At 32.3% G+C, this 9034-nt stretch overlaps 1 long non-coding RNA gene and 1 pseudogene across 1 annotated transcript; one reads left to right on the top strand and one right to left on the bottom strand.

Annotated features, from left to right (window-relative positions):
* Positions 1 to 2449: 2449 nt before the first annotated feature.
* On the bottom strand, positions 2450 to 6771 carry LOC146941555 (uncharacterized; annotated as a pseudogene).
* A 1199-nt stretch (positions 6772 to 7970) lies between these two features.
* Positions 7971 to 9034, top strand: LOC146941554 (uncharacterized). The gene is made up of 2 exons (XR_015033525.1): positions 7971 to 8465; positions 8760 to 9034. It is a non-coding gene; the product is annotated as an uncharacterized LOC146941554 (long non-coding RNA).

The following is a 9034-nucleotide window of genomic DNA, read 5'->3' as shown; positions in this document are numbered from 1 at the left end:
TTGACACAAGTAAATGACCCTTTTAACCCCAGCGGCTGTTAACTACTGTTGGGGTATGCGCCGGCTGTTAACAACCGCTGGTGTTCGTGATAAGTCCAAGTCAGTAGCCACAATCCAGACACTCACCCATCACACCATCACCATCTTTCTCTCAAATTTTCACTCTCTCTCTAAAAAAAACTCTACCAAATCATCCAAAATTTCTTCCACTAAATCACAAGTAAGTTATCACTTATGCTATTGTCATACATTGTAGTTAGTATATGTGTTTATATGTTTATAATTTTAGTTGTTGTTTAATTATTAAATTTTGAATATTTGTTTTTAATATAGTTATGTTTGTAGATCTGAAATGTTATTAACATATATTATGAATACCTGTTATAATGAAGTTATATTGCTTAAATTTATAAATTTTTTTCAAGTTTTATTAATTTTTTAGGGTTTGAATATTTGTTTTTAATATAGTTATGTTGTAGATCTGAAATGCTATTAACATATATTATGAATACCTGTTATAATGAATGATTGAATTTATAATTTTTTTTCGAATTTTATAAATTTTTAGGGTTTGTTTAGGATTTTTAGGGTTTATGTCAAATTTTCACTACAAGTGTTTGAATGAGTTTTTCATTGATTATTTTTAATTTCTATGCGTGTAGATTTGAAACAATGGCCGGGTGGATCGACGTTCATGCAACATTCAACGGCGGAGAACCTCAGAGGTTGAAGGTTCGGTGCCTTGATGTAACGTTAAGAGATCTCAAGGATCAACTGAATGAATTCAACCAAGGAGTCAACCCCAGAGACACAAGGAGGGTGGAACACGTCCGATATAAACGTCCAACGCTCGACGAGGGGAGGGTATCATTCACTTGGGTGGAGTTAAAGAAGGACGAAAACGTGACGACCATGTTTTGGGAGCACACCAAGTTCCAGTGGATCGACATGCGGGTGACGTTGCTGAGATCAACTGAAGATATCATCAACAGCTTGATTCCGCCAGAAGATCATCATTAGTTAGGGTAAGGTGCATTCCAACTACAACAATTGTCTTACCTCTGAAATGGGATAATTCAAACTTGCCAAACGGCCAAGACTCAAGCATTTCGCTCAACGTTCATGTTTTTCCTTTGAAAAGATTAAATTCTTGTTAGGCTGGTTTAGTTGATGGTATTAAGTGTCAAGGAATGGACCTCATTTCGTTGGCACTTGAATACCATCATCTAAATCAAGTCTGACAAAAATTTATTCTTTTCAAAGGAAAGCATGAACGCTGAGCGAAATGCTTGAGTCCTGTTGTTTGGAAAGTTTGAATTTACCCCATTTCAGAGGTAAAACAATTGTTGTAGTTGGAATGCACATTCCAACTACAACAATTGTCTTCCTCTGGATGGGGTAATTCAAACTAGTTAAATGGCAGGACACCGGCATTCGCCCGGGCGTGTTTTTGTTTCATTCAAAATGTTAATTTCTTGTTGGCTTCGTTTAAATGATGGTATCGAAGTGTCAAGGTCTGAACCTCATTCCGTTGGCACTTATATATTATCATTTAAAACCAAGACCAACAAGAATTTAACATTTGGAATGGAACAATAATACTTCTGGACGAATGCTGGAGACCTGCTTTTTAGCTGGTTTGAATTGACCTCATTCAGAGGTAAGATAATTGTTGTAGTTCGAATTTACCCCATTTCAGAGGTAAAACAATTGTTGTAGTTGGAATGCACATTAAAAATAACATCTTCGTCGTACATTTATTCCTTAATAGGTGGAGTCATCTTCGTCGTACATTTATTGACTGAGGATGAGCCTGAGAAATACCAGACTCACTTTAGTGAGTACATTAAGAAAGGAATCGAGGCAGATGGCCTTGAGGAGCTTTACAAGAAGGTTCATGCTGCAATTCGTGTTGTTCCTCACTTGAATATATAACCAATGAACAAGTTCTGGTTGAGTTTCTTTGAGTACTGGACTATGACAAACAAACATTTTGTAGAAGAAAGAGTAAAGAAGTAAAGAGGAAATGAGAGTAAGGAGGAGAGAATGTGAGGAAATGTGAGAATGTGAGGGTTTTTATAGGGGAAAAATGTAGAAAAAATAGGTTGAATGAATGATGGAAAAAGAGGTTGAATGATGGAAAAAGAGGTTGAATGTAGAAAAAATAGGTTGAATGTTGAAAGAAAATAGGTTGAATGTGGAAAAAATGTGGAAAATATGTGTTGAATGAATGAAGAAAAAGAGGTTGAATGGTGAATAGGACGGTGCATCCTAGAACGCACGTAGCGGCAGTTAACTGCCGCTGGTAGCCTCCAGCGGTTGTTAACTGCCAGCGGATTAACCAGCGGTTGTTAATTGCCGCTGGAGGTAAAATCGTCATTTACTTGTGTCAATAGGAAGTATTCTATTTCAGAAAAGCAATTTTCATGAAATAAAGGCTTTATGAGCCCTAGCCCGAGTGAATTGGATGATCGGGCCGAGGGCTGCCCCCTCTTCCCCTCACTTTCTTTCCATCCCCAACCAGCAACTGCAAATGAACACCCAGCGTTGTCTTAATATAGCATACTAGTAGCTACTCATAGGTGTACCACTTTACTAAATCTTGTTAATTAATTAATTGCTGTTCTAATTCTATATCTGATCTACTTGACCATTATAAATTCTTATCGAGATTTATATGAATAGATAATAACATATTCAAGGTGGTGGTTTTTCGGGAGTGTTTTAGTACAGAAAGCAAGTTCTTCAATCGATGAGTAGTTTACGGTTGATCAATAGTATTTGAAAATTATTTCCTTGTGTATTGGTTGGCTGGTTTGGATGTTTTAGGTGGTGTTAGGCACACTGCCTCTTATTTTTATAGTATACATACATCACACTTCACTTCAACTAACGATCTTTTTAACACATAATTAATTTGGAACAAAAGTTGAATTAAATAATTGTACCGTCCTGTGAAAATAATACAATATATTATTGAGATATAGATTGAATTAATTTATCTTTTTAACAAAAATGAATGAACTGAAGCCATGTTTTCAGCTATATTTTCATCACGAATTATATATGAATTTGTTCTAAAGTATGTAATCATGTTTATAAGCATGAGAAATGCTAGGAACGTTTAAATACAATGTTAAAAAGATAGTGTTCATCACTCATTTTATAGACATTATTTTCTCATGTTTACCAATTTAGAATTTGAGAAACACTGACATGACTCATGAGTCAATTGTTTTGTGAGTGTGAAAGTAAAAGTCTAGAATTGACTAATATGTAAGGTGAGGCGGAGGTATTCTTCTATGGTCACATGACTAAATCTATAGTATTTGGATACACACATAAAAAGACCATCATCAAAATATTCAATCATTATTTTATCAATTTCCTCTTTATCATTAAAATAATACTTCTTTATGTGTGTGTGACGTAAATGCTATTTATTTGGTCTTGTGACGATATTAGAATTTCTCGGTGAGGCGTGTTAAGCAAGAGATTGGGATCCGAAGATGGGTGGCGTGTCTTGCACCGTCACAATACTCAATTTCCACCTTGCTTCTTCTTGGCTGAATAGGGTCAACTCTATTATATGCCGTATACATAGTATTCATATTTAAACTCAAAAATAAAAGACTTGCATTCAAGCACGGATCTAGACATTTGATATATGTGGGGCTAAAATTTCAAAAAAACAATAATACAAACTATATTAAAAATAAGAAATAATATTGTTTGATACAATATATTACAATAAATAAAAATAGTCTCTTATCCATTTGTTGAAAATGAGCTAAAATGATATCATTGTTAATTTTTAAAAGAATGTATCTTTCTATGTAAGTTACAAGACGATCATTTAGTCATTGATCACCCATTCTGTTACATAGTGAGTTCTTCACAACTTTCATAGCTGAAAAAACATGCTAAACACTAACAGTTGCACCGACAAGAGTAGAGTCAATTTCAAAAGCTTATAAACCATAGCAAATGTGTTGCACTTATTTTTTTTTGAACAAACTGTGTTGCATTTATTTGTTTCCATAAGTTTTGCATAAAGATCTAAAAGTCCTTTCAACTTAACAAATTTTAGGTCAGATTGAACATTTATAACATAATTCTTAAGTTGATGGTGTAACGCCACTTTTGGCACATCTATAAAATAATTTGGATAAAACGCAACCTCAATAATTTGTTTACATCAAAAGCTGCAAATGACTTTGCGGGACTCAAACATGAAACACATTGTAAAAGTTCAGCATTCAAATCTAAAACACTAAACAAACAATCATTCTTATAATGATGCAAGTTAGAAACACTAGAAATTGAAAATTGTTGTCTAAGTTTCTTCCTTTGCGCATACGGCAGGCACATCAATATCATGTTTATTGAAAATTTTAATAACTTTAGATATAAGTTCTTCCCATCCCTCATTCCTCATTTCTTGTAATTATTTTTTTGATATCATTGACAAGTGACAAAACATTTAAAAGATCTTAATTTTAACGTGTGTTTTATTTATAATTTTAAAAAAATAATAGGAAAATTGCATGTGTGGTTTAAGCCACACATGGCCTCTAAGTGTATCCGCCCCTGCTTGCATACACTTCTCATCTCCTGTTTAATTCAATCTGAGATTTTAATCGTTTCACTAGATTGTTGACCCGTGCGTCGCACAGGTTTATTGTTAAGGGATTGACATATAAATAATAAAATGCAATATATAATTGGTAACGGTGAAAAAAAGAACAGGTGATAATCCATAGTAGGGTATTCTGTTTGTAAACGTATTAAATAAGTGTACAACAACTTGTCAAAAAAATCTACAGAAACAATAGATATATACAAACGATGACACAACATGATAGGAATGAAAAGCTCATCAGTGAAGAGAAATATTAGGGATCAAAATATATGATTCTTCTGCTGTCTGTGTAATTTACCACGATTTAGGGTTTTTTTTTATAGAGAAACACAGTTTAGGGTTTAGCCGAGTTTGCATGGAAATTAGGATATTCTGTTTGTAAACGTATTAAATAAGTGTACAACAACTTGTCAAAAAAAAAGTCTACAAAAACAATAGATATATACAAACGATGACACAACAGGATAGGAATGAAAAACTCATCAGTGAGGAGAAATATTAGGGATTGCTGCATTTTAGAGGGAATTTGTTAGGTTAAATTGTTGCTAACCTAATGCAGCATTTTAGAGGGAAATTATTAAGTTAAGTTGTTGCAGACCTAATAAAATTAATAAATAAGGATAAGTTTTAGGCTTTTGTTTTCTTCCATCCTCACTCAATTTTGGAGGTTTTTTCTTGTAGTGTGGCAATAGATTGTCTAGGAAATAACGTGGAGATCTTGATCATTAATTTACTTATTATTTTCTCATTTTTTCCTTCCAATTGAGACAATTTATTTCTATGTTATTTCATTGCAAAGTTATTAGTGACAATGTGCAAATTAAAAAAAAACTTTAAAATTGAGTGGGATAATATATTTGAGAGCAAAATTACACTATTAGTCCTTTAACTTAATTTCAGGTAACAATTTCGTCTTTTTTTTTTGTCCCCATTTAGTTATGGCAAATGCTAACATGTGCCCCAAAGACATATGTTAGGAAATTTAAAATAGAAATAATTGTCTTAAAAGTTGTGCATTCAACTTTTCAAAGTCAAATTTTTGTTCTTTTCTATGAAAAATTTCTAATTTTGGATTCTTTAACTTGTGCCCTAATGACACAAGATAACAAGTCCCTTCAGTTATTTATATTATAAAATGACAATATCTTATCATTTTCAATGAGATTTTTCAATGAAATCTTAGTTTCTTGGTTTGTATGATGGTTTGTTTATGAGTTTGACGAGTATTTGATGATTATTTTTTGGAGTTTTTGATTATTTTTTTGATAAAAAATGATCACTTTATTGACATTTTATAGTATAAAGAACTAAATGATAACAAAAAATGATAAACAACAAAAATGTTACTTAAAATTAGGCTAAGGGACAAATTTTTGAAGGATTGAGATAAATTATTTGCAAAAGACACACACATGCTATGTGTGATGTCAAAGTCTTTAAAATTGTCGTCATATCCCCAAATTCGATACAGTGGATATTATAAACATTAAACAATCATTCCCACTTTTTTTTTGTTGGTAAAATCACTCCCACTTTATATCTGTTTTAATCAAAACTAATGACAGCATTATGATTTTCCTTTATGAGAAAATTCCAAACCAGAAAAAAGATTTCAAGAAGGCTCAAAACGGATGGATTAGCATTAAAATGAAACAATCTCAAACTTTTCGGTTTGATGTTAACTAGCATAAAAATGCATTATCGGTGTTATTGACATTAGCATGACCAAAGAATTAAGCAGACACGAGAGGGTTAGGTGTTGCACTGTTGGTTATGAAAAGCAAAATCTAGTTTTTTTTAGCAAAAAGCAAAATCTATTTAACTAATATAACTATCGCATGCTCAACAATTTTAGTTGCTAAACTGTTTTTTAAGGGATTGAGTTACTAAACTATTAAAATGAACTAAAAGATTCTTGAGTTATAAAAAATACATAATTTAATCCTTAAACTAATATAAGAATATTCGATTTTGTTAAATCAGGGACCAAACATAGATGAGAGAATATTTTAAAGACCGTTTAGTTGATTTAATAGTTTAGAGATTAAATTGGTGAGAGAGTGATAACTTAAGGATGAAATTGACCATTTATTAGCCTTCATTTTTTACTGACTGACACATTTGTCCATTGTTACTGTAATATAAAGTATATTTTTGGTGGTGGTCGGGGTTTGAACTCCAGACCTTGCATATATTATGCATTGTCTCTGCCAACTGAGTTAAGCTCATGAGGACATAATATAAAATATATAATATATAATATATGTCTTCGGTGGCGGCATGAGAGAGAACAAATCTGTGCAGATTGAAGGTGGTGAGGACGGTGGTGGTTGAGGATGGCGAGGACGATGGTGAGGACGACGATGATGTTGTGGAGGATGGTGGTTAAGGAGAAACAGAGAAAACTCATAGAGAAGGAGAGAAAAGAGGAAAGGGTGTGTGTTTGTGTGTGTGTGTGTTTGTGTGTGTGTGTGTGAGAGAGAGAGAGAGAGAGAGAGAGAGAGAGAGAGAGAGAGAGAGAGAGAGAGAGAGAGAGAGAGAGAGAGAGAGAGAGAGAGAGAGAGAGAGATGGTTCAACTGAAAAATCAATTATGCCCCTACACTTTATTGAAAATTACAAGAATGTTTTGATGTTGTATTTGTGTTAGAAATTGTGTGTCTAGTTATCATTACTCCAAGTTTAAAGTGTGTAAGAATACTTTGGAATCTAAAAGTTAAAGATCCTAACTATGGAAGGGTTAACAAAAGATAATAATTAAAACTATGAATTATTTTTGAATTTTGTTTACACAAGACAATCAATCCTTTTTTATATACAAATTTAAAGTAACATTCATTATAGAATTTTGTGAAAGGGAGAGAGGACTTCTCTTAGTTTTTTAAGTAGCATAGTGTCTAGAAATTCATCCTTAAAGGAGGATAAGTGGAAAATCCAGATTCGAACCATCAACTTCTATATACCACAATCTATTTATATCAAATGAGATAAGCTCAGAGAGACAAAATATATTTTTCTATTATACTCTTAATTATTATTGATGTTTCATTTTCAATTTTTGTGATAAATATAATAGAGTAAATCATTTTTTTATGGAGGAGTAATTTATAATTTAGGAAATTATTTATATATTTTTTATAATAAATATATTATATCAATTACATTTATTAACCCATGTGTAAAAACCTCAAACAAATTATATTTAGAATAAATAGAGTATATATTAAACTCTTTTTTTCCATTCACTTTCTTAAAATCTCTCATCTCCTTCGGATGAACGAAACAAAGAAACTTAATATGGTGGCATTTAGCATGCACAGATGAATCTTTTTGTGTATGGTGCAAAAGGAGCAAATTCACCATAGATTTAATATTAAAATATTGAATGGTTAAGATTGAAGATGTGCTACTTGAATAGTAAGTATTTGTTTATACTTTTAGAAATTGCAGAAATAGTTATTCACACTTTTGTAATTGTAATTCACAATTAATTATTTTTTATTTGTCCATTAAGAATTTTTTTAGGCTTAAACGTACAACAATCTTCTCTCCTAAAGGACAGCTTTACCAAGTGGAGTATGCAATGGAGGCTATTGGAAATGTTGGTACTGCCATCGAAATCTTGTCAAAAGATGGGGTTATTCTAGTTGGTGAAAAGAAGGTGACATCCAAACTTCTGCATAACCAAACCACAATACTCTTTTCTACTTCCAAAAAATTCCCCAAGAAATGAAGAACGACACCCTCGTATCACTCAAACAACCAAACCAACAAAGTATCACTGTTGTCTCATCAAATATAACAACCAAATCTCATACCTTCAAGGTAAAGCCCTTAGTTGGATTTCCAAATACCCTTCTTGCTTCCAATTTCACCAAAATCACGTTTTTCTCACTAAACGTATGATGTTTAAGGTCATTGCTTCGAATTTTTATATGGTGGAAATCCGATTTGAATGAATCGGGTCAGTTTATAGAAATGGATTGACTGGAATTTATTTATTGATTTTCATAGATAGATCCGTCAACCACCTCCTCCCTTTTCGTCTTCTCTTTCAGTTCTTTCCATTTCGTTTTCCTCCAAACTAACCGCCGTTTTCTTTTGCTCTTTCGATGACAGATTTGGAATTTGCGATTTGTTTTCAAAGATGAAAGTTTGAGTGTTGTTCGATTTGCTCCGATTTGAGTTATGGGATTATGACATATTTCAGATTTGTTCAAAGGTTGCTGGGTTTTTAGTTGTATTTGATGAAGAAGATGAAGAATAGATGAAGTTCTTCTGGGTTTGTGGCAAGAAGAGAGAGAAATGTGCTTTTAATTTCCTTTTTAATTATTTTATTTAAATGAATAATGTGCTGGATTTTGTATTTAATTTAAAATTAAAAAATTACACAA

The sequence above is a fragment of the Medicago sativa genome, chromosome 3 (assembly GCF_051527215.1).
Source record: "Medicago sativa cultivar Bolivia chromosome 3, Bolivia_mono, whole genome shotgun sequence".
Lineage (NCBI taxonomy): Eukaryota > Viridiplantae > Streptophyta > Magnoliopsida > Fabales > Fabaceae > Medicago > Medicago sativa.
The sequence above is the reverse complement of the archived record's forward strand: the minus strand, read 5'-3'. Positions and strand labels throughout refer to the sequence as shown.